At 48.2% G+C, this 21,217-nt stretch overlaps 1 protein-coding gene across 1 annotated transcript in view; it reads right to left on the bottom strand.

Moving 5' to 3' along the window:
- NAIF1 (nuclear apoptosis inducing factor 1) overlaps positions 1 to 20,923 on the bottom strand; it is a 50,521-nt gene extending 29,598 nt beyond the window's left edge. The window contains exon 1 of the mRNA XM_069236929.1: positions 20,822 to 20,923. The gene's annotated coding sequence lies outside the window, so the exon portion shown is untranslated. The remainder of the gene's footprint in view (positions 1 to 20,821) is intronic.
- Between the last annotated feature and the right edge of the window lie 294 nt (positions 20,924 to 21,217).

Raw genomic sequence — 21,217 nt, 5'->3', positions numbered from 1 at the left:
TGGGGCACTGGCCGCCAAGAGATGGAGAGAGAGAAGACCAACAATTACAGAGGAACCCTCAAACGAAGTACTGCTCACAGTGACGCAGAGGGGGCGATATGGAATACTGAGACAGATGAGGCCAGGAGATATTGTGAGATCTGTTGATAGATCCTTTCAGAAAGATGTTGAGAGAAAACCTGTTTATGGGTGTATAAGAGTGAGAGATAGGGAGAAAAGTATTGAGAAGGGGAGAGTGGCAGTGATGGACACACTATTAAACAGTAGGTGCCCTCCCTTAAGGGCAGAGGGACTCCACCGCCCCAGCTTTTAGCAACTTGAAGAGTGTCCGTCCGGCCAAGCAGGGGTCAGCCTAGAGGTGGGTGAGCCACTGAAAGATCATGCCAGGCTCAATCCTGAAGCCTCGCTCAGCTCAAGGTCCTGTTGGCACCTCGAGCTCATAACCAGCCGAGCTTTCATGAGGCTTCTGCTGCCTCCTTCCCTTTACCCAGGACATGGCCTTACGGTCAGAGCTACTGGCTGTGGAACTGGGGAACCGGGTTCCATCCTCAGCACTGGCTCAACATCCTGTGATTCTGTGCAAATCACGTAATCTCCCTGTGCCTATAAGTAATGCAGATGACCTTCTGTAATCTAACAGGTGCTCATGTAAAGCACTCGGCCTTCCATGTACGTCTGCCCTATATTTACTGCACTAAGAATGAATAACAAAGCCTTAACATAAGGAAAGACAAGTAGATACCCATTTACTGGCTGATTTGTATGCATTGAAACCAGAAAAACTGAATAAATCACAGCTTTCCTACTTAAATTATGTTATCTTGCCAAATACTCTATCTCACCAAAACTTGTTTTTCTTCATAATTGTGCATAAACCCACTTTCAAATTTGTGAGTTTGGGCTACCACCACAAAACTGTCACTTTTTCAATAAAGATCTTTATTGATTTTATTGCTGCAACAACATAACAACATGTCATATCTAAGCCATTGATATAACACTATTGCACTTATTCTAAAGAAAATCTTCAACAGTTCATTCCCTTAACACTTTGCACACTCCAAGGAGTTCAACATTTAGCTTTCAATGTCCCAATCTAAAAGTCTACTCATTATTAGGGGTCACAAAACACTTCCATTTACCCCGCACTTGATTATACTTGACTGGACACCCCAGAGTCACATAGACCAGCTTCTCTTGCTAGGTGCACCAGTCCACCCCGTCTCCAACGGGTCAGGGTGGGGGCTTTCTCCGATCTCCAATTGGCAGCAATATCACACCTTGCTATCAGGAACACCGTCCCCAAGAAGGTGCGGACAGCCCTGTTGCTCTCCACTCCTTCAAGGACACCCAACAGGATTGGCAATGGAGCCCTCTCCACCTCCATTGTCAACACACTGGAGAGTTCAGCGGTCAACGCCCATCAGTAACCCTCTATGTATGGGCAAGCCCACACCATGTGGTAAAAATCTGCACTGGGTCAAGGCGGGGGGCAGGCAAACCCGCCTGCATTGTGTCAGGGGTAAGGTATGCAGTGTGTAAATAGTATTTCTGGACAAACCGCGGCAAGAGGCTATAGTTTGGTTCCTCAGGGCCATCAAGGCATCCCTCCAATCCTCCTCCTCCTCCATCTGCCCCTGCCAACCCTCCCATCGCTCTCTGAGACTCGTGAGTGGCCCCATCGTGTTAATGATAAGGGTACGGTATATTTGGGACACCACGCTCTTGCCCAGACCACCCATCAGAACCTTCGCTTCCACTGGGCTAAACTCAGAGACGACCGTGCCAGTCTGGACGTGGACCCCCAAGGCTTGCTGAAGTTGCAGGTATTTGTGGAGTAAACTATCACTTTTAGACCCTTTGCTCAGCTCTACATGCACTAAACACACAAGTGCCTGGCTGAACTTTGCAGGCTGAAGATTTCACAGCCCTAGGGCATGACCTCCTCAGCTCTCCAAAGCCCCTCGAGGTCCCACCCCTTATGATGAGGGGCAGCCTTACAGATAGCCTCAGACCTGGCTACTTCAGTTGTAAGTGTTGACGTGCATAGGGCTGAGTGTCAGTCAGTGTCACCTCGTCACAGAGTGAGGTGGGGTCAGCAGTCTCACTTACCCTATCCCACAGTGAGGAGTAAGGGGCTGCCACCTCCTCTCGTGCCTGTCCCCAGGCCTGCCAAAGAGGCGGCAGTGCCCATTCTTTAGGAACCTCAGAGGCTTGCCACTGGAGATCAGCACTGCAGCTGGGAAAGGTTTTTTTTAACGTCTCGTGTGTGTGTCTGTATGCACGGCGCACGTGTGACTTTATGTGTGTGCTTGTGAATGGTGGGTGTATGTGTGCACACGTGAATGCATGGTGGTGAGTGTGCACGTGTGTGTGAATGTACGTGTGTGTGTGTGTGTGCGCGAGCGCGCATGTGTGACTGTCTAAATGTGAGTGTGTGATGTGAATGGGTTTGTCTGCTTGTGAATGGTGGGTGGGTGTGTGCACACGTGAACGTATGGGGGTGTGAGTGTGCATGTACATGTGTGGCCCACCAGCCCCGCCTCATGGTCTAATTGCCAGCCACCACTGCTCTGAAGACCACTACCCCTTCCACAGGCCATAGTAATGTTCAATGCACAGTGTAATTTTTTTCAGAGTGTAAACATTTCGTTTCACAAGTGTACTGTTGTGCTCATTTATGTGATACTGCAAGTTTTTGTGTTATATGTCTATGTGTAAAAAAAGATAGCTCTCATACAGGCACCGAATCCTGACCGTGTGACACACGGTAACAAGCACAGGATTTAAAGTTACATGTTCCAAACCCTTAATTACACATATGCCACACCTCTTGGACGGATTCCAGGTCATGCTGCTTTGACTATGACCCGCTCCACTTTTTTTCACTGCACTTAAAGCACCGGATTTGAATGAAACCAACATTTCCTGGTGTATTCAGTATTGTTCATGCTTACCTGGAGGGCTGGTCTGTTCTGCCTGCTGGATCTACCATGGAATACCGAGACTCTGTCAGAACAGCAAACAGCCAGCAGCTCATGTGCGCACTCCAGAGGCTGCTGGTGAGGAAAACCTGAAAGGGTACACATGCTGCTGGCCTACAGCAGACACCTGTACGTACCCAAGCTGCTGTGGGATGAAGGAGACCTGAGAGGGTACACATGCTGCAGGCCTACAGCAGACACCTGTACTAACCCAAGCTGCTGTGGGATGAAGGAGACCTGAGAGGGTACACGTGCTGCTGGCCTACAGCAGACACCTGTAGTTACCCAAGCTGCTGTGGGATGAAGGAGACCTGAGAGGGTACACGTGCTGCTGGCCTACAGCAGACACCTGTAGTTACCCAAGCTGCTGTGGGATGAAGGAGACCTGAGAGGGTACACATGCTGCTGGCCTACAGCAGACACCTGTACTTACCCAAGCTGCTGTGGGATGAAGGAGACCTGAGAGGGTACACATGCTGCTGGCCTACAGCAGACACCTGTAGTTACCCAAGCTGCTGTGGGATGAAGGAGACCTGAGAGGGTACACGTGCTGCTGGCCTACAGCAGACACCTGTAGTTACCCAAGCTGCTGTGGGATGAAGGAGACCTGAGAGGGTACACATGCTGCTGGCCTACAGCAGACACCTGTAGTTACCCAAGCTGCTGTGGGATGAAGGAGACCTGAGAGGGTACACATGCTGCTGGCCTACAGCAGACACCTGTACTTACCCAAGCTGCTGTGGGATGAAGGAGACCTGAGAGGGTACACATGCTGCTGGCCTACAGCAGACACCTGTACGTACCAAAGCTGCTGTGGGATGAAGGAGACCTGAGAGGGTACACATGCTGCTAGCCTACAGCAGACACCTGTAGTTACCCAAGCTGCTGTGGGATGAAGGAGACCTGAGAGGGTACACATGCTGCTGGCCAACAGCAGACACCTGTACTTACCCAAGCAGCTGTGGGATGAAGGAGACCTGAGAGGGTACACATGCTGCTGGCCTACAGCAGACACCTATACTTACCCAAGCTGCTGTGGGATGAAGGAGACCTGAGAGGGTACACATGCTGCTGGCCTACAGCAGACACCTGTACGTACCCAAGCTGCTGTGGGATGAAGGAGAGACCAGCATTAAGTGTATCGGTAGCAGACATCCCCAGTAAGAGGGGCGTTTAGCTCCGGGAGGGGGAAGACGCAGGCCACAATCGTCAAACAGCTTACCTACCACCAGTCCAAAGGTCTCCTGGTGCCTAAATAGCAGGTATTGTTCTTACAAGAGAATGGTACTAAAATGTCCTGCAATGGATGAAATGCTAAATGGGCCGGGCAGTTTGACTTGCTATTTGCACACAAACACTTGCACAGACAGCTCAGTCACTGAGTGAGCTTGCTGGGTGGTGCAGTTAATGTCAGCTCCTGTGTTTGAGGCTGAGGCTGTCTGTGTGGGAGGAGAGTGCTTCAGGGCTGGCTGCACCCTGATCCTTGCTTAGGTGCTACAGAGATCCAGAGGGGGCATTGCCAGCCCCACTCTTGGCCTCTACCGGTTGCCTCATAGACCTCAGTCTGTCTTGGGAAGCATCTTGCTGTAGGCAGACGCAGGCCCAGAGGAGAGCAGCGGCCTCATCTCATACCCAGGTGAGGGGGGACACTGCTGCATCTGCAGGTGAACACACACTATCATCATGCACGTAAGTGGAGCTCCAGTCAAGACCCGGAACAAAAGCGGACGTAGCATTGAATGAGAGAAGGTAAGCCTGGACCCCATCTATGGTGCTGAAGTGACCAGTAGTGGGGGGGGGCCCTCCTTGTCACAAACAAGTATTTGTCTCAGTTTTCTGCAGATGTAAACATGCTTCTGACCCCACCTAGTTTTGGTCCCAATCTGCCTGGCAAGTGGGGGGGGGGGGGGGGGGGGGGGCGGTCCAGTGGAGGAAGGGCAAAGGTCGGGGCTTCATGTGTCAGCATCTGACCCTCCATTACAGACATTACCACTACAAAAGCATCAACAGACATTCTTTTAAAAACATACGAGAAACACCAGGTACAAGAAAAAGAACTTCATGCAAAGTCACTGAAAAGAGATAGAATAAAGGAGAATTGTTAGTAAAAAAAGGTAGTGAGTAATTCCTACCTCATTACCTATCGGCCGATCAATCCTGATATGCGCCGTGGCTGCTATCACCGCCTACATCGCAGTTAGAAGTGTTGTGATATATATCCACACGCTTGCCCCTTGCGACCCCGCCACTGAGACCCCTGGCGACCCCTGCCACTGAGACCCCTGGCTCACCCCTTGCGACCCCGCCACTGCCACTGAGACCCCTGGCTTGCCCCTTGTAACCCCTGGCACTGAGACCCCTGGCTCGCCCCTTGCGACCCCAGCCACTGAGACCCCTGGCTCGCCCTTTGCTACCCCGTCACTGCCTTTGAGACCCCTGGCTCAGCCTTTGCTATCCCTGCTGCTGCTTTTGAGACTCCTGGCTCACTCCTTGCTACCCCTGCTGCTGCAAGACCCTTGGCTCGACCCTTGCAACCCCTGCCACTGAGACCCCTGGCTCGCCCCTTTGTACCCCTACCACTGCCTTTGAGACCCCTGGCTCGCCCCTTGCTACCCTTGCCGCTGCCTTTGAGACCCCTGGCTCGCCCCTTGCTACCCCTGCCTTTGAGACCACTGGCTCACCCTTTGCTGCCCCGTCACTGCCTTTGAGACCCCTGGCTCAGCCTTTGCTATCCCTGCTGCTGCCTTTGAGACCCCTGGCTCGCCCCTTGCTACCCCTGCTGCTACCTTTCTGACCCCTTGCTCGCCCTTTGCTACCCCTGCCACTGCCGTTGAGACCCCTGGCCTCAGAGATGGCAAATTCAGTACCAGGGACACAGTGGCTGCTCAGAAGACTCCACTCTCTTTGTTTTCTGTCAGTTTTTTCTGTCAGTAACAGTGAATAAAAATATGTTATTCACTATTAGTGTAATAAAAACGGAGTACAATTAGCTGGAGCATGCCCTTCCACTGCAGCTGAGGTAAGAAAAAAAAAAACATTTAAATGTATGTTGTGTGCGTACTTGCTGGCGAGACTGTATGTAAGTGTGAATTTGTGTGGAAGTATGTGTGACTGAGTGAAAGTGGAGGTCAAAGGATGTCACTTCCGCTGCCCCTGGCATTACAGTGAATTGACGTCCATGTCGCATCGGCCGATTAATCCAAGCAAAGTTACCCAGGACTGGTGAGAACAAGCAGAGCTTGGTGCAGCCACCTCCCCCGAACCCTTAACTGGGAAATACAGATGGCATGCGGGGTAGATATCACATCAGGCACTGAGCACTCAAGCACTGAGGGGCAGAAACTCTCAAATAAATTGTTAATAAGGAGCCTCCTCTGCTCTGGCAGTATAAGGTCCTCAGGCTCCTTTAGGGGTGGCCAGCGCACCCCCAGGATTTCAACCCTTGATCCCTTTAAACCTGCACTACAGACCCCCCACAGGAGCTCGCCCTGTGTACTCCTTTAGGACTGATGCAAACTCCTGGAGTGACTTTCTCACAAGTGCTCTCAGGCCAGGGCGGAGGCGGCGCCCAGTGCCCTGTTCGGAGCTATCATGGATGTTTCATGGAACCTCCTCAGATTTGTATCTGTAAATACAATGAGGAGAAGCACAGCCGGTCTGCCTAGATTTAGCCCAGTTCCAGCGCCACATACATCAGTAACTATTCATAGAGGAGGGGTGGATGCTAGAGGCTTTCTGCACCAATGAGAGATTCCTATTCATAGAGGAGGGGTCGATGCTAGAGGCTTTCTGCACCAATGAGAGATTCCTATTCATAGAGAAGTGATCGATGCTGGAGGCTTTCTGCACCAATGAGAGATTCCTATTCATAGAATAGAGGTCGATACTAGAAGAATTATACACCAATGAGAGTTTCCTATTCATAGAGGAGGGATCAATGCTAGAGGCTTTCTGCACCAATGAGAGATTCCTATTCATAGAATAGAGGTCGATACTAGAAGAATTATACACCAATGAGAGTTTCCTATTCATAGAGGAGGGATCGATACTAGAGGCTTTCTGCACTAATGAGAGATTTCTATTCATAGAGGAGGGGGTCGATGCTAGACGCTTTCTGCACCAATGAGAGATTCCTATTCATAGAAGAGGGATCAATGCTAGAGGCTTTCTGCACCAATGAGATTCCTATTCATAGAACAGAGGTAAATACGAGAAGAATTATACACCAATGAGAGATTTCTATTCATAGAGGAGGGATCAATGCTAGAGGCTTTCTGCACCAATGAGAGATTCCTATTCATAGAACAGAGGTCGATACTAGAAGAATTATACACCAATGAGAGATTCCTATTCATAGAGGAGTGATCAACGCTAGAGGCTTTCAGCACCAATGAGAGATTTCGATTCATAGAGAAGGTGGTTGATGCTAGAGGTTTTCTGCGCCGATGAGAGATTCCTATTCATAGAGGAGGGATCGATACTAGAAGCTTTCTGCACTAATGAGAGATTTCAATTCATAGAGGAGGGGGTCGATGCTAGAGGCTTTCTGCACCAATGAGAGATTCCTATTCATAGAAGAGGGATCACTGCTAGAGGCTTTCTGCAGCAATGAGATTCCTATTCATAGAACAGAGGTCGATACTAGAAGAATTATACAACAATGAGAGATTTCTATTCATAGAGGAGGGATCGATGCTAGAGGCTTTCTTCACCAATGAGAGATTCCTATTCATAGAGGAGGGATCGATGCTAGAGGCTTTCTGCATCAATGAGAGATTCCTATTCATAGAAGAGGGATCAATGCTAGAGGCTTTCTGCACCAATGAGATTCCTATTCATAGAACAGAGGTCGATACTAGAAGAATTATACACCAATGAAAGATTTCTATTCATAGAGGAGGGATCGATGCTAGAGGCTTGCTGTACCAATGAGAGATTCCTATTCATAGAGGAGGGATCAATGCTAGAGGCTTTCTGCACCAATGAGAGATTCCTATTCATAGAGCAGAGGTCGATACTAGAAGAATTATACACCAATGAGAGATTCCTATTCATAGAGGAGTGATCGATACTAGAGGCTTTCTGCACTAATGAGAGATTTCTATCCATAGAGGAGGGGGTCGATACTAGAGGCTTTCTGCACCAATGAAAGATTCCTATTCATAGAAGAGGGATCAATGTTAGAGGCTTTCCGCACCAATGTGATTCCTATTCATAGAACAGAGGTCGATACTAGAAGAATTATACACCAATGAGAGATTTCTATTTATAGAGGAGGGATCGATGCTAGAGGCTTTCTGCACACAATGAGACATTCCTATTCATAGAGGAGTGATCGATGCTAGAGGCTTTCTGCACCAATGAGAGATTCCTATTCATAGAGGAGGGATTGATGCTAGAGGCTTTATGCACCAATGAGAGATTCCTATTCATAGAGGAGGGATTGATGCTAGAGGCTTTATGCACCAATGAGAGATTCCTATTCATAGAACAGAGGTCGATACTAGAAGAATTAAACACCAATGAGAGATTTCTATTGATAGAGGAGTGTCGATGCTAGAGGCTTTCTGCACCAATGAGACATTTCTATTCATAGAAGAGGGATCAATGCTAGAGGCTTTCTGCACCAATGAGATTCCTATTCATAGAACAGAGGTTGATACTAGAAGAATTATACACCAATGAGAGATTTCTATTCATAGAGGAGGGGGTCGATGCTAGAGGCTTTCTGCACCAATGGGAGATTCCTATCCATAGAACAGAGGTCGATACTAGAATTATACACCAATGAGGGATTTCTATTAATATAGCAGGGGGTCGATGGTAGAGGCTTTCTGCACCAATGAGACATTTCTATTCAGAGAAGAGTGGTCGATGCTAGAGGCTTTCTGCACCAATGAGAGATTCCTATTCGTAGAACAGAGGTCGATAACAGAAGAATTATACACCAATGAGAGATTCCTATTCATAGAGGAAGGATCGATGCTAGAGGCTTTCTGCACCAATGAGAGATTCCTATTCATAGAGGAGTGGTCGATGCTAGAGGCTTTCTGCACCAATGAGAGATTCCTATTCATAGAGGAGTGGTCGATGCTAGAGGCTTTCTGCACCAATGAGACATTCCTATTCATAGAGGAGTGGTCGATGCTAGAGGCTTTCTGCACCAATGGGAGATTCCTATTCATAGAGGAGTGGTCGATGTTAGAGGCTTTCTGCACCAATGGGAGATTCCTATTCATAGAGGAGTGGTCGATGTTAGAGGCTTTCTGCACCAATGAGAGATTCCTATTCATAGAACAGAGGTCGATACTAGAAGAATTATACACCAATGAGAGATTCCTATTCATAGAGGAGTGATCAACGCTAGAGGCTTTCAGCACCAATGAGAGATTTCGATTCATAGAGAAGGTGGTTGATGCTAGATGTTTTCTGCGCCGATGAGAGATTCCTATTCATAGAGGAGGGATCGATACTAGAAGCTTTCTGCACTAATGAGAGATTTCAATTCATAGAGGAGGGGGTCGATGCTAGAGGCTTTCTGCACCAATGAGAGATTCCTATTCATAGAAGAGGGATCACTGCTAGAGGCTTTCTGCACCAATGAGATTCCTATTCATAGAACAGAGGTCGATACTAGAAGAATTATACAACAATGAGAGATTTCTATTCATAGAGGAGGGATCGATGCTAGAGGCTTTCTGCACCAATGAGAGATTCCTATTCATAGAGGAGGGATCGATGCTAGAGGCTTTCTGCATCAATGAGAGATTCCTATTCATAGAAGAGGGATCAATGCTAGAGGCTTTCTGCACCAATGAGATTCCTATTCATAGAACAGAGGTCGATACTAGAAGAATTATACACCAATGAAAGATTTCTATTCATAGAGGAGGGATCGATGCTAGAGGCTTGCTGTACCAATGAGAGATTCCTATTCATAGAGGAGGGATCAATGCTAGAGGCTTTCTGCACCAATGAGAGATTCCTATTCATAGAGCAGAGGTCGATACTAGAAGAATTATACACCAATGAGAGATTCCTATTCATAGAGGAGTGATCGATACTAGAGGCTTTCTGCACTAATGAGAGATTTCTATCCATAGAGGAGGGGGTCGATACTAGAGGCTTTCTGCACCAATTAAAGATTCCTATTCATAGAAGAGGGATCAATGTTAGAGGCTTTCCGCACCAATGTGATTCCTATTCATAGAACAGAGGTCGATACTAGAAGAATTATACACCAATGAGAGATTTCTATTTATAGAGGAGGGATCGATGCTAGAGGCTTTCTGCACACAATGAGACATTCCTATTCATAGAGGAGTGATCGATGCTAGAGGCTTTCTGCACCAATGAGAGATTCCTATTCATAGAGGAGGGATTGATGCTAGAGGCTTTATGCACCAATGAGAGATTCCTATTCATAGAGGAGGGATTGATGCTAGAGGCTTTATGCACCAATGAGAGATTCCTATTCATAGAACAGAGGTCGATACTAGAAGAATTAAACACCAATGAGAGATTTCTATTGATAGAGGAGTGTCGATGCTAGAGGCTTTCTGCACCAATGAGACATTTCTATTCATAGAAGAGGGATCAATGCTAGAGGCTTTCTGCACCAATGAGATTCCTATTCATAGAACAGAAGTTGATACTAGAAGAATTATACACCAATGAGAGATTTCTATTCATAGAGGAGGGGGTCGATGCTAGAGGCTTTCTGCACCAATGGGAGATTCCTATCCATAGAACAGAGGTCGATACTAGAATTATACACCAATGAGGGATTTCTATTAATATAGCAGGGGGTCGATGGTAGAGGCTTTCTGCACCAATGAGAGATTTCTATTCATAGAGGAGTGGTCGATGCTAGAGGCTTTCTGCACCAATGAGAGATTCCTATTCATAGAGGAGTAGTCGATGCTAGAGGCTTTCTACACCAATGAGAGATTTCTATTCATAGAGGAGTGGTCGATGTTAGAGGCTTTCTGCACCAATGAGACATTTCTATTCAGAGAAGAGTGGTCGATGCTAGAGGCTTTCTGCACCAATGAGAGATTCCTATTCGTAGAACAGAGGTCGATAACAGAAGAATTATACACCAATGAGAGATTCCTATTCATAGAGGAAGGATCGATGCTAGAGGCTTTCTGCACCAATGAGAGATTCCTATTCATAGAGGAGTGGTCGATGCTAGAGGCTTTCTGCACCAATGAGAGATTCCTATTCATAGAGGAGTGGTCGATGCTAGAGGCTTTCTGCACCAATGAGACATTCCTATTCATAGAGGAGTGGTCGATGCTAGAGGCTTTCTGCACCAATGGGAGATTCCTATTCATAGAGGAGTGGTCGATGTTAGTGGCTTTCTGCACCAATGAGACATTTCTATTCAGAAAAGAGTGGTCGATGCTAGAGGCTTTCTGCACCAATGAGAGATTCCTATTCGTAGAACAGAGGTCGATAACAGAAGAATTATACACCAATGAGAGATTCCTATTCATAGAGGAGGGATCAATGCTAGAGGCTTTCTGCACCAATGAGAGATTCCTATTCATAGAGGAGTGGTCGATGCTAGAGGCTTTCTGCACCAATGAGAGATTCCTATTCATAGAGGAGTGGTCGATGCTAGAGTCTTTCTGCACCAATGAGAGATTCCTAGTCATAGAGGAGGGATTGATGCTAGAGGCTTTATGCACCAATGAGAGATTCCTATTCATAGAGGAGTGGTCGATGCTAGAGTCTTTCTGCACCCTTTCTGCACCAATGAGACATTCCTATCCATAGAGGAGGGGGAGATGCTAGAGGAATTATACACCAATGAGAGATTCCTATTCATAGAGGATGGATCAATGCTAGAGGCTTTCTGCACCAATGAGAGATTCCTATTCATAGAGGAGGGGGTCGATGCTAGAGGATTTCTGCACCAATGAGACATTCCTATTCATAGAAGAGGGGGCAATGCTAGAAGAATTATACACCAATGAGAGATTCCTATTCATAGAGGAGTGGTCTATGCTAGAGGCTTTCTGCACCAATGTGAGATTCCTATTCATAGAGGAGTGGTCGATGCTAGAGGCTTTCTACACCAATGAGAGATTTCTATTCATAGAACAGAGGTCAATACTAGAATTATACACCAATGAGAGATTTCTATCAATAGAGCAGGGGGTTGATGGTAGAGGCTTTCTGCACCAATGAGAGATTTCTATTCATAGAGGAGTGGTCGATGCTAGAGGCTTTCTGCACCAATGGGAGATTCCTATCCGTAGAACAGAGGTCGATACTAGAATTATACACCAATGAGGGATTTCTATTAATAGAGCAGGGGGTCGATGGTAGAGGCTTTCTGCACCAATGAGAGATTTCTATTCATAGAGGAGTGGTCGATGCTAGAGGCTTTCTGCACCAATGAGAGATACCTATTCATAGAGGAGTGGTCAATGCTAGAGGCTTTCTACACCAATGAGAGATTTCTATTAATAGAGCAGGGGGTCGATAGTAGAGGCTTTCTGCACCAATGAGAGATTTCTATTCATAGAGGCGTGGTCGATGCTAGAGGCTTTCTGCACCAATGAGACATTTCTATTCAGAGAAGAGTGGTCGATGCTAGAGGCTTTCTGCACCAATGAGAGATTCCTATTCGTAGAACAGAGGTCGATAACAGAAGAATTATACACTAATGAGAGATTCCTATTCATAGAGGAGGGATCGATGCTAGAGGCTTTCTGCACCAATGATAGATTCCTATTAATAGAGGAGTGGTCGATGCTAGAGGCATTCTGCACCAATGAGAGATTCCTAGTCATAGAAGAGTGGTCGATGCTAGAGGCTTTCTGCACCAATGAGAGATTTCTATTCATAGAGGAGTGGTCGATGTTAGAGGCTTTCTGCACCAATGAGACATTTCTACTCAGAGAAGAGTGGTCGATGCTAGAGGCTTTCTACACCAATGAGAGATCCCTATTCGTAGAACATAGGTTGATAACAGAAGAATTATACACCAATGAGAGATTCCTATTCATAGAGGAGGGATCGATGCTAGAGGCTTTCTGCACCAATGAGAGATTCCTAGTCATAGAGGAGTGGTCGATGCTAGAGGCTTTCTGCACCAATGAGAGATTCCTATTCATAGAGGAGTGGTCGATGCTAGAGGCTTTCTGCACCAATGAGAGATTCCTAGTCATAGAGGAGTGGTCGATGCTAGAGGCTTTCTGCACCAATGAGACATTCCTATTCATAGAGGAGTGGTCGATGCTAGAGGCTTTCGGCACCAATGAGAGATTCCTATTCGTAGAACAGAGGTCGATAACAGAAGAATTATACACCAATGAGAGATTCCTATTCATAGAGGAGGGATCAATGCTAGAGGCTTTCTGCACCAATGAGAGATTCCTATTCATAGAGGAGTGGTCGATGCTAGAGGCTTTCTGCACCAATGAGAGATTCCTATTCATAGAGGAGTGGTCGACGCTAGAGGCTTTCTGCACCAATGAGAGATTCCTAGTCATAGAGGAGTGGTCGATGCTAGAGGCTTTCTGCACCAATGAGACATTCCTAGTCATGTGTTGATTTGCAAGTTTAAGTCAATTGTTGTCGTGGGGATGACAAGTGAGGAAAGATTCTATCTTTTAGAGACGACTTTTCAAAGCCTTTGTCATTTCTGGTCCTTAGCTGGGAAAGTTTTGTTTTGTCCTGTGGTAAAGGTTTTGGGGAATATGAGAGATCCCACCTGACCAAGAAGGCACAAATTGATGCACAGACTGGAATGCATAAATATCAGAATCTATTACCCGATGTCGAAAAGAACACAAGGGACAGTACCCATCAAAGGTGCATTGATAAACTCTCTGTCTGCAATATCCGACTTACCAGCCGTCTCCCTCTTCACTTTACAACAACCAGCTGTGATCTGCTTACATTCGGAGAAGCATGGCTCACATCATTAACCGGGCCTCTGTGTGGCCTGCCTGTGTCACAAGCTGCAAGATAACCACCTAACAGAACTACCGGAGCAGTGGTGACCTTCCAATCTCTCACTGTAAACATGGGTACCACCATACCACCTACATGTAGAAAGTGGACCTCCTATCACACCCATGGCAGGAATCACATCCAGAGAAGAATTAACAGACTTCATGACAACTCTGCTATCAACCAGCAAGCACATCTTCATCAGAGACTTCAAACTCCCTTGAAAAAAGAACAGCCACACTAAGCAACTCATTTCTTAACCCTGAGATCCACCTAACACTGCAACTGAATGTACGAACACCAGTCAGATTTAAAGGGCATCATTGATAAGGCACTAGCCTCTGGGGTATGCCTTCTCATGGTAGATAGACCTCATCCATTGGCCCCACGAACCGATCAAGCAACACAATCATTAAATACCCACCCTAATCAATAATCTTGTTCCAGGCAAAAGGAAGCAACAATACCAAAAACACCAGCTTAGTTTAACCATGGGAGAAAGATCCTGTGTACAGATAATGGATGAGGAATCCCTTTCTGCCCCCAAACTCACACCTTTATGTAAGGAAAGAGAACCCTACGAAAATGTACATCTCAGGAGCTGTGCTCTGCAGGGGGGACAAACAGCCTGTTCTGTGGAGGAGACGCAGGGAGTACAGCATCTGAGGAGCTGTGCTCTGCAGGAGGGGACACACAGCCTGTTCTGTGGAGGAGACGCAGGGAGTGCAGCATCTCAGAAGCTGTGCTCTGCAGGAGGGGACACACAGCCTGTTCTGTGCAGGAGACGCAGGGAGTGCAGCATCTCAGGAGCTGTGCTCTGCAGGGTGGGACACACAGCCTGTTCTGTGCAGGAGACGCAGGGAGTGCAGCATCTGAGGAGCTGTGCTCTGCAGGAGGGGACACACAGCCTGTTCTGTGGAGGAGACGCAGGGAGTGCAGCATCTCAGGAGCTGTGCTCTGCAGGAGGGGACACACAGCCTGTTCTGTGCAGGAGACGCAGGGAGTGCAGCATCTCAGGAGCTGTGCTCTGCAGGATGGGACACACAGCCTGTTCTGTGGAGGAGACGCAGAGAGTGCAGCATCTCAGGAGCTGTGCTCTGCAGGAGGGGACACACAGCCTGTTCTGTGCAGGAGATGCAGGGGATATATCTAGGAAGCTGCACTCTGCTCTGTATGGTGCCTGGTGCAATGCAGTCTGTGCCTGGAGTGCTGCCCTGGGAGGGAGAGCTGTGTAGTCAGTGCTGCCCTTTGGCAGGAGGTGACAGTAGCTAGCACCGTACTCTGCAGGGGGTGATTTACAGCGTTGTGCATGGAGTGTTGTTCTGTAGAGTGTATGTGTCTCAGGGGCCATGCCTCAGTGTGAGCCATTTGGCACCATACTCCTCAGGGTGTGCTTTATTCTGCAGGCGACTGGGTGCCTACTCTGCAGTGTTCTGCAGGGATAGCTCTGCACTGCAAAGAACGCTGTACTTTGGGAGTTATGCTGTGCTAGGAATGACAGGCACTATGTGCAGTGCTCTACAGTATGTGCTGCACTTTGCTCCTCTGGGCAAAAGGGCAGATTGTGCTGTGCAGGTGACAAGCGACCAGTGTAGTGCTCTATGTGCAGTGCAAGGTGACAGAGCAGGGTCCTGCCAGGAAGGATGTGCTTGGCTCAGGAGGAGCTGCTGGGCTTTGCAGGGTGTCCATGTGGAAAGTGCTGTGCTCTGTGGGAGGGGTGAGACGTGCACAAGGATTTGCTCTGTGAGAGATGTTGTGCCACAGAGAGGATGATCTGCAGGGGATTATGTGCCCACAATGTGTGCGCTGTAGTGGGTGCTGTGCAAGATTTACTGTGCTCGCCAAGGAGTGATGCGGGTACACTGCACTCTGCAGTGAGTGCTGCTCACCATGTGCTGTGCATCCTCTGAGGTTTTCCCCCGCTCGGAGTGATGCTGAACCTGTGCGGTGCCCTGCCGAGACTGCTGTGGAGGGAGTGATGCACACCCTGGGCTGTGCTGTATTCTACAGGGAGCGATGGTCTCTGCAGAGAGTGCTGTGCTGGGAGTGATGCACACCCGGTGCTGTGCATGGGATAATGCCCCCTACGAAACCGCCCGCTGCAGGGAGTGATGAGAACTTGTGCTCTGCAGGAACTGCTGTGGTGGAGGTAGTATTCAGCCCGTGCTGCACTTCGCCGGAAGTGATGCGTATCCTGGGCTGCGCATGAAATGATGCTTACTCTAGGCTGTGCTCTGGAGAGAATGCTGTGCCCACAGTGATGCCAGCCCTGCCAAGTACCACACATAAGGGGTGAGTCTGATGCATTGTGGTGCTGAGTGATGTTCACACTACCTCACTAAAATGTGAATGACAGCTTTGCTGGAGCACGGGGAGGCCAATCAGCGGAAAACTAAAGCAGCCAGCATGTATTGCCTTGCTCCGGCTATGTTGCTGGCTGCCTAGACAATTATTATCTGTGCCTGGACCAAACCATTCTCATTAAGAGGAATTTGATTGTTGAAAACATTCCCTTTGTCCGAAGGATACTGAGTAGGATATAGATCATCAGCTCAAACAGGCTGTATGCAGTTGCTTGCATGCACTGCAATTCATATTTTATTATTACATATTGACCACTTGTCACTTGCACAAGCACCACATTTCAAACGTTTTCGCTTGGTGGAGAAACCATTGTCATGCTTTAGATTATTTGTGTATAACACAAAATCTTGAACATAAATATTTTGCATATTTCTTGGCCCTGGTGTATTTATTTTGCTCCCTCCTTTTTATTCCTCATGGGGTTCAGCATCTGATTAATAACATTGGGCGTCCTGTGAAAATGTGTTTTTTACTTTCAAAATAACTTTTGTAGTTCCTGCTGGGACTGTTTTGTCGGTTGTGCTAAACTGTGCCTGTTAGACCTGGCATCCTTGGCGTGGTCTCCCCTAACTTTTTGGCTCTACTTCCCAGGTTGTTGCTGTGTGCTGGTCTCTGTTTTTGCTGTTTTTGTTACTGTGGGCACATTACCGCTACTGACCAGTGCTAAAGTGTAAGTGCTCCCTATGTGAAATTGTATGTGTAATTGGCTTTTCCATAATTGGCATATTTGATTTGACAGTAAGTCCCTAGTAAAGTGCACTAAATGTGCCCAGGGCCTGTAAATCAAATGCTACTATTGGGCCTGCAGCACTGATTGTGCCACCCACAAGTAGCCCTGAAGACATGGCTCAGACCTGCCACTGCAGTGTCTATGTACAGTTTTAACCTGCCAATTCAACTTGGCAATTGTACCTACTTGCCAGGCCCAAACCTGCCCTTTTCATACATGTAAGGCAACCCTAAGGTAGGCCCTAGGTAGCCCGATAGGCAGGGTGCAGTGTATGTTAGAGGTAGAATATCTACTGGTGTGTTTTTACATATCCTAAAAGTGAAATACTGCCCAATTCCGTTTTCACTGTTGCAAGGCCTATCTCTCTCTAGGGTTAATATGGGGGCTGCCTTTTAATCTCCTTAAAGTGTAGTTTCCCTTTGAGAGCAGATAGAAATATGGAGTTTGGGGTCTTTGATCTCACAATTTAAAAATACATATTTTAGTGAAGGTGATTCTTAGATTGCTAGTTTGAAAATGCCACTTTTAGAAAGTAGGCCTTTTCTTGCTTAAGCCATTTTGTGAATCTTCCTGTTTGGGGATTCCTTCTCTGGGTCAGACTGACAGTTGGGCTGTTTGTGTTTCTGTCTAGTGGAGCTGCACAAGGGGTGCTAAGGTATAACCACATATTCTGATGGGCCACCTTGGCTAGGCTGGAGGGAGGAGTGGTCACACAGGAAAGGGTTGTGTCTGCCCTTTCACAAAACAGTCTCCAACCCCCTAGTGTGCGTCTGGGGCCAGGCCTGGGCAAGGCAGGATCCTGTAAAGAGTAGAGAATTTTCTTTGAAGTTGTGCGACTTCAAAGGCAGAAATGGGTATAAATATTGGACCCCAAACTTCAGATCACTTCAAGGATTCAAAAGGAACCTATGCCAGAAGAGCTGAAGAGTTGAGAAGTGCTGCCCCTGCCTATGACTGCGCTTTGTTGGGCTATCCTGTAGTTGCTGCCTCTGCCTGTGAAAGGACACAAAGACTGGACTTTGTTGTGCAGTCCTGTTGAGAGGTATCTCCAAGGGCTTGGACTGAGCTTGCCTCCTGTTTTGAAGCCTCAGGGACAGCAAAGGCTTCACCAACCAGTCTCTGACTCTGCATACCGTGGACTCTAGCTTGCCAGAGGGTGCCATTCCAGTTCCTGGGCCCCTGGTAGTGAATTTCGGGTGAAATACTGTGAAATGACTCTGTACGACTTCACTGAGGATGATGCTGCACGAAACCCGCAATGCCACCTGGATCCGCTGGATTACTGTGTGCGTTGGTACAAATACTTTACACATTGCCTCTCGGTTAAGCCTTTCTGCTTGTGCCAAGCCACCAAAGGGGTAACCGGGTGTTTTTCTCCTTTACCCTGACCAGAGTGAGGGTCTTTGCTTGGACAGGGGGAAACTTCACTGCCACAACAGTGCCCAAGTCCTATGGACTTTTGAGTTACTCTATTATGTTGAAATGGGCTGTCTAGAGCATCAGCTCACTGAGCCAGGCTGAGAGGGGTAAGCGTTAAAAGTACAATCACAAGTGTTGCTATAAGGAATTTAGAATGAGTGTGTGGCATCCACGATTTGCATCAAACCCAGCCCCTCTGGTCCACATGGTCAACCATTGGTGTCAAGTGAGTGAAAAAAGCAGACTCTTAACCCCCATCTCACGTGGATCCGCTGGAACCTGTTGTATTCTGGCAATAGGTTCTACACTGGAGACAGATTTGTCAAGGCACCGGGGAGCCCTTTTTTCTGTTTCAGTGTCTGCTCACATAGGTGCCATGTGCAACCTTCACAGCGCTCTGTGGTAGTGAGGTTGTGCTGGCGGGCAGCAGGTACGGTGTGCAGGATGTTTTCTGATCTCTCCAACTGCCTCTGCAGAATTCCCAGATATAATTTCAGCTGCTTGCATGGATATATATTGTTGTTGACTGGAAATCAACAACTTCAACCTCAGCTGCAAACTTTTGGACATTTGTGTTGGGATGTAGCTGACCATTTCAGCAGCAGGCGAGTGCAGACTTTTAAAGTGCTGGCCAAAGTTCCCTGAGTTGGCTGCCAGGAGGGCTTTACTCACTCCTGTCTCCAGTAGGACAGATGTGTGAAGAGACCATGACTGCCCCCTGGCATAACATGACTGGCACGGACCACAGAGAGCCTGCATGCAGGATGATGCCAGCAGTCCTGTGAGAGGTTATGTGCAAACTGTACTACAAACGTAACAGAGCTGGCCTTAAAGTAGCTGAAAGATTCAGTGTAATAGCGCTGCAAGACCATACCCAAGGCCAAGAGAAGGCTTGCCTGGCAGGTTCTTCTGTCTGCAATATCAGATAGTGCAGCACAATCTGCAGTTCGGTGGTCGCCCAGCACACCCAATGTAAAGATGCTGTCTGAGGTCTATAAGCTTTCTATACCAATGAGAGATTTGTACTCGTAGAGGAGGGGGGTGGCGGCAGTGGTAGAGGCTTTCTGCACCTACGAGATTAGTATTTGTAGAGGAGGGGTCAATGCTAGAGGCATTCTATGCCAATGAGAGATTTGTACTCGTAGAGGAGATATTAGAAGAATTATACATCAAGGAGTGTTTCCTGGGTGGGGGGGCGATGCTAGAAGCGTTCTACACTGAGAGATCCGAACTCGTGGGGGAGGGTTGATGGTAGAGGCTTTCTGCAACAATAAGAGATTTGTGTTTGTAGAGGAGGGATCGAAGCTAGAAGCTTTCTACACCAATGAGAGATTCCTATTTGTAGCAGAGGGGGTTGATGCTAGGGGCATTCTATACCAAGGAGAGATTCATACTCCTAGAGGAGGGGTTGATGCTAGAAACATTCTACACCAGTGGGTTCCAACCTTTTGACTTCTGTGGACCAGTCCTTTATCAATACTGGAACCAGGGACCACCACTGAATCAATATTGGAATCCGGGGGCCCCTTTACTGGGTCATTATTGAAGGCTCTGGATCTAATCCATTCATATTAGATAATTTTCTAAGCAGCAGCGGACCCCTGGGGGTCCCCGGACCACAGGTTGGGAACCACTGTTCTACACCAATGAGAGATTTCTATTCGTAGAGGAGGGGTCGATGCTAGAACTATGAGTGTGAAGGGGTCAGAGTCACAGTAGGAGTGTGGAAGCAAAGACATGGCTAAGGAGCAAGAAAGTATTTTTATGATGTCATTTTGTCGGTATTTCACTTTGAAGGTAATGCATAAAAAATACTTGTCCACGCCTTAAAATGAAAGAAATGCAAGCTACAGTAACTGCTCAGAAATGCGCAATCACTGCAGGTGTGCGGAGGGAGAGCCGTGGTGACTTGTGTATGTATAGCGCTATAGATCCCAGCCTGCAGTTGTCACTGTAAACGGGATAGTAATTATTTTAAAACTGTACACACAGTGTAAGTTAGGGTGTCCAAAATGTGGTGAGATTGTGCTTTACTAAAAAATATATATATATGGTAAGACTTAATTGGACAGTACCTAGTGTAAACCTTTTGAAACTGATTTTTCTTTCCATGCAGTTGTTTGCTTGGTTTTAGTGCTGATAAGTGTCACCCTGAGGGTCACGCACGTAGCTGAGTGTCACGCATAAGCGGCGGGAGGCCTGGCCGCGTGAGATGCGCACCCCGGGCCGCGCTGGGACGAGCACCCCTCCTCCAGCTGCCCCCCGCGCGGAGCGGAGCCCCCAGGACCCCCTCCGGCCGCCCCGCTCCCGCAGCCGCCGCTCCACCCCACGCGCCGGCGCCGCCATCACTTACTCCAACTCACTACACTACGCAAAGGGCGTAGAGCGGGCCGCGGCCCCGGCCAAGCAAACTGCGCAGCGTAATGGCTTCCAGAATGCGCTTCGTCCCCGCGACAGAGCGGATCTGACGCAGCGTGCGCCGACGTCACGGCGCTCGCGTGCGCGGGGCGTGGCCTGCGGGAGCCGCCATTTTAGACGGAGCTGAGGCGGGAGCGCCGGTGCTTCTTCTCCCTGAGGAGGGGGTGGGGGCTCCGCCCGCGGACACGGGGGGGCCGCACAGGCCACCGGCGGGTCCCGGGGGTAGGAGCCCCGTATCACTGGGGGTGCTCCGAGAGACTGCTCTCTCCCCCCTCATCACCGGGGACTGCGGGTGCCCTGGAGAGCCTGGGCCTCTATCACCGGGGACTGG

This window comes from Pleurodeles waltl, chromosome 6 (assembly GCF_031143425.1).
Source record: "Pleurodeles waltl isolate 20211129_DDA chromosome 6, aPleWal1.hap1.20221129, whole genome shotgun sequence".
Lineage (NCBI taxonomy): Eukaryota > Metazoa > Chordata > Amphibia > Caudata > Salamandridae > Pleurodeles > Pleurodeles waltl.
Note: the sequence above shows the minus strand (reverse complement) of the source record. Positions and strands in the feature narration are given on the sequence as shown.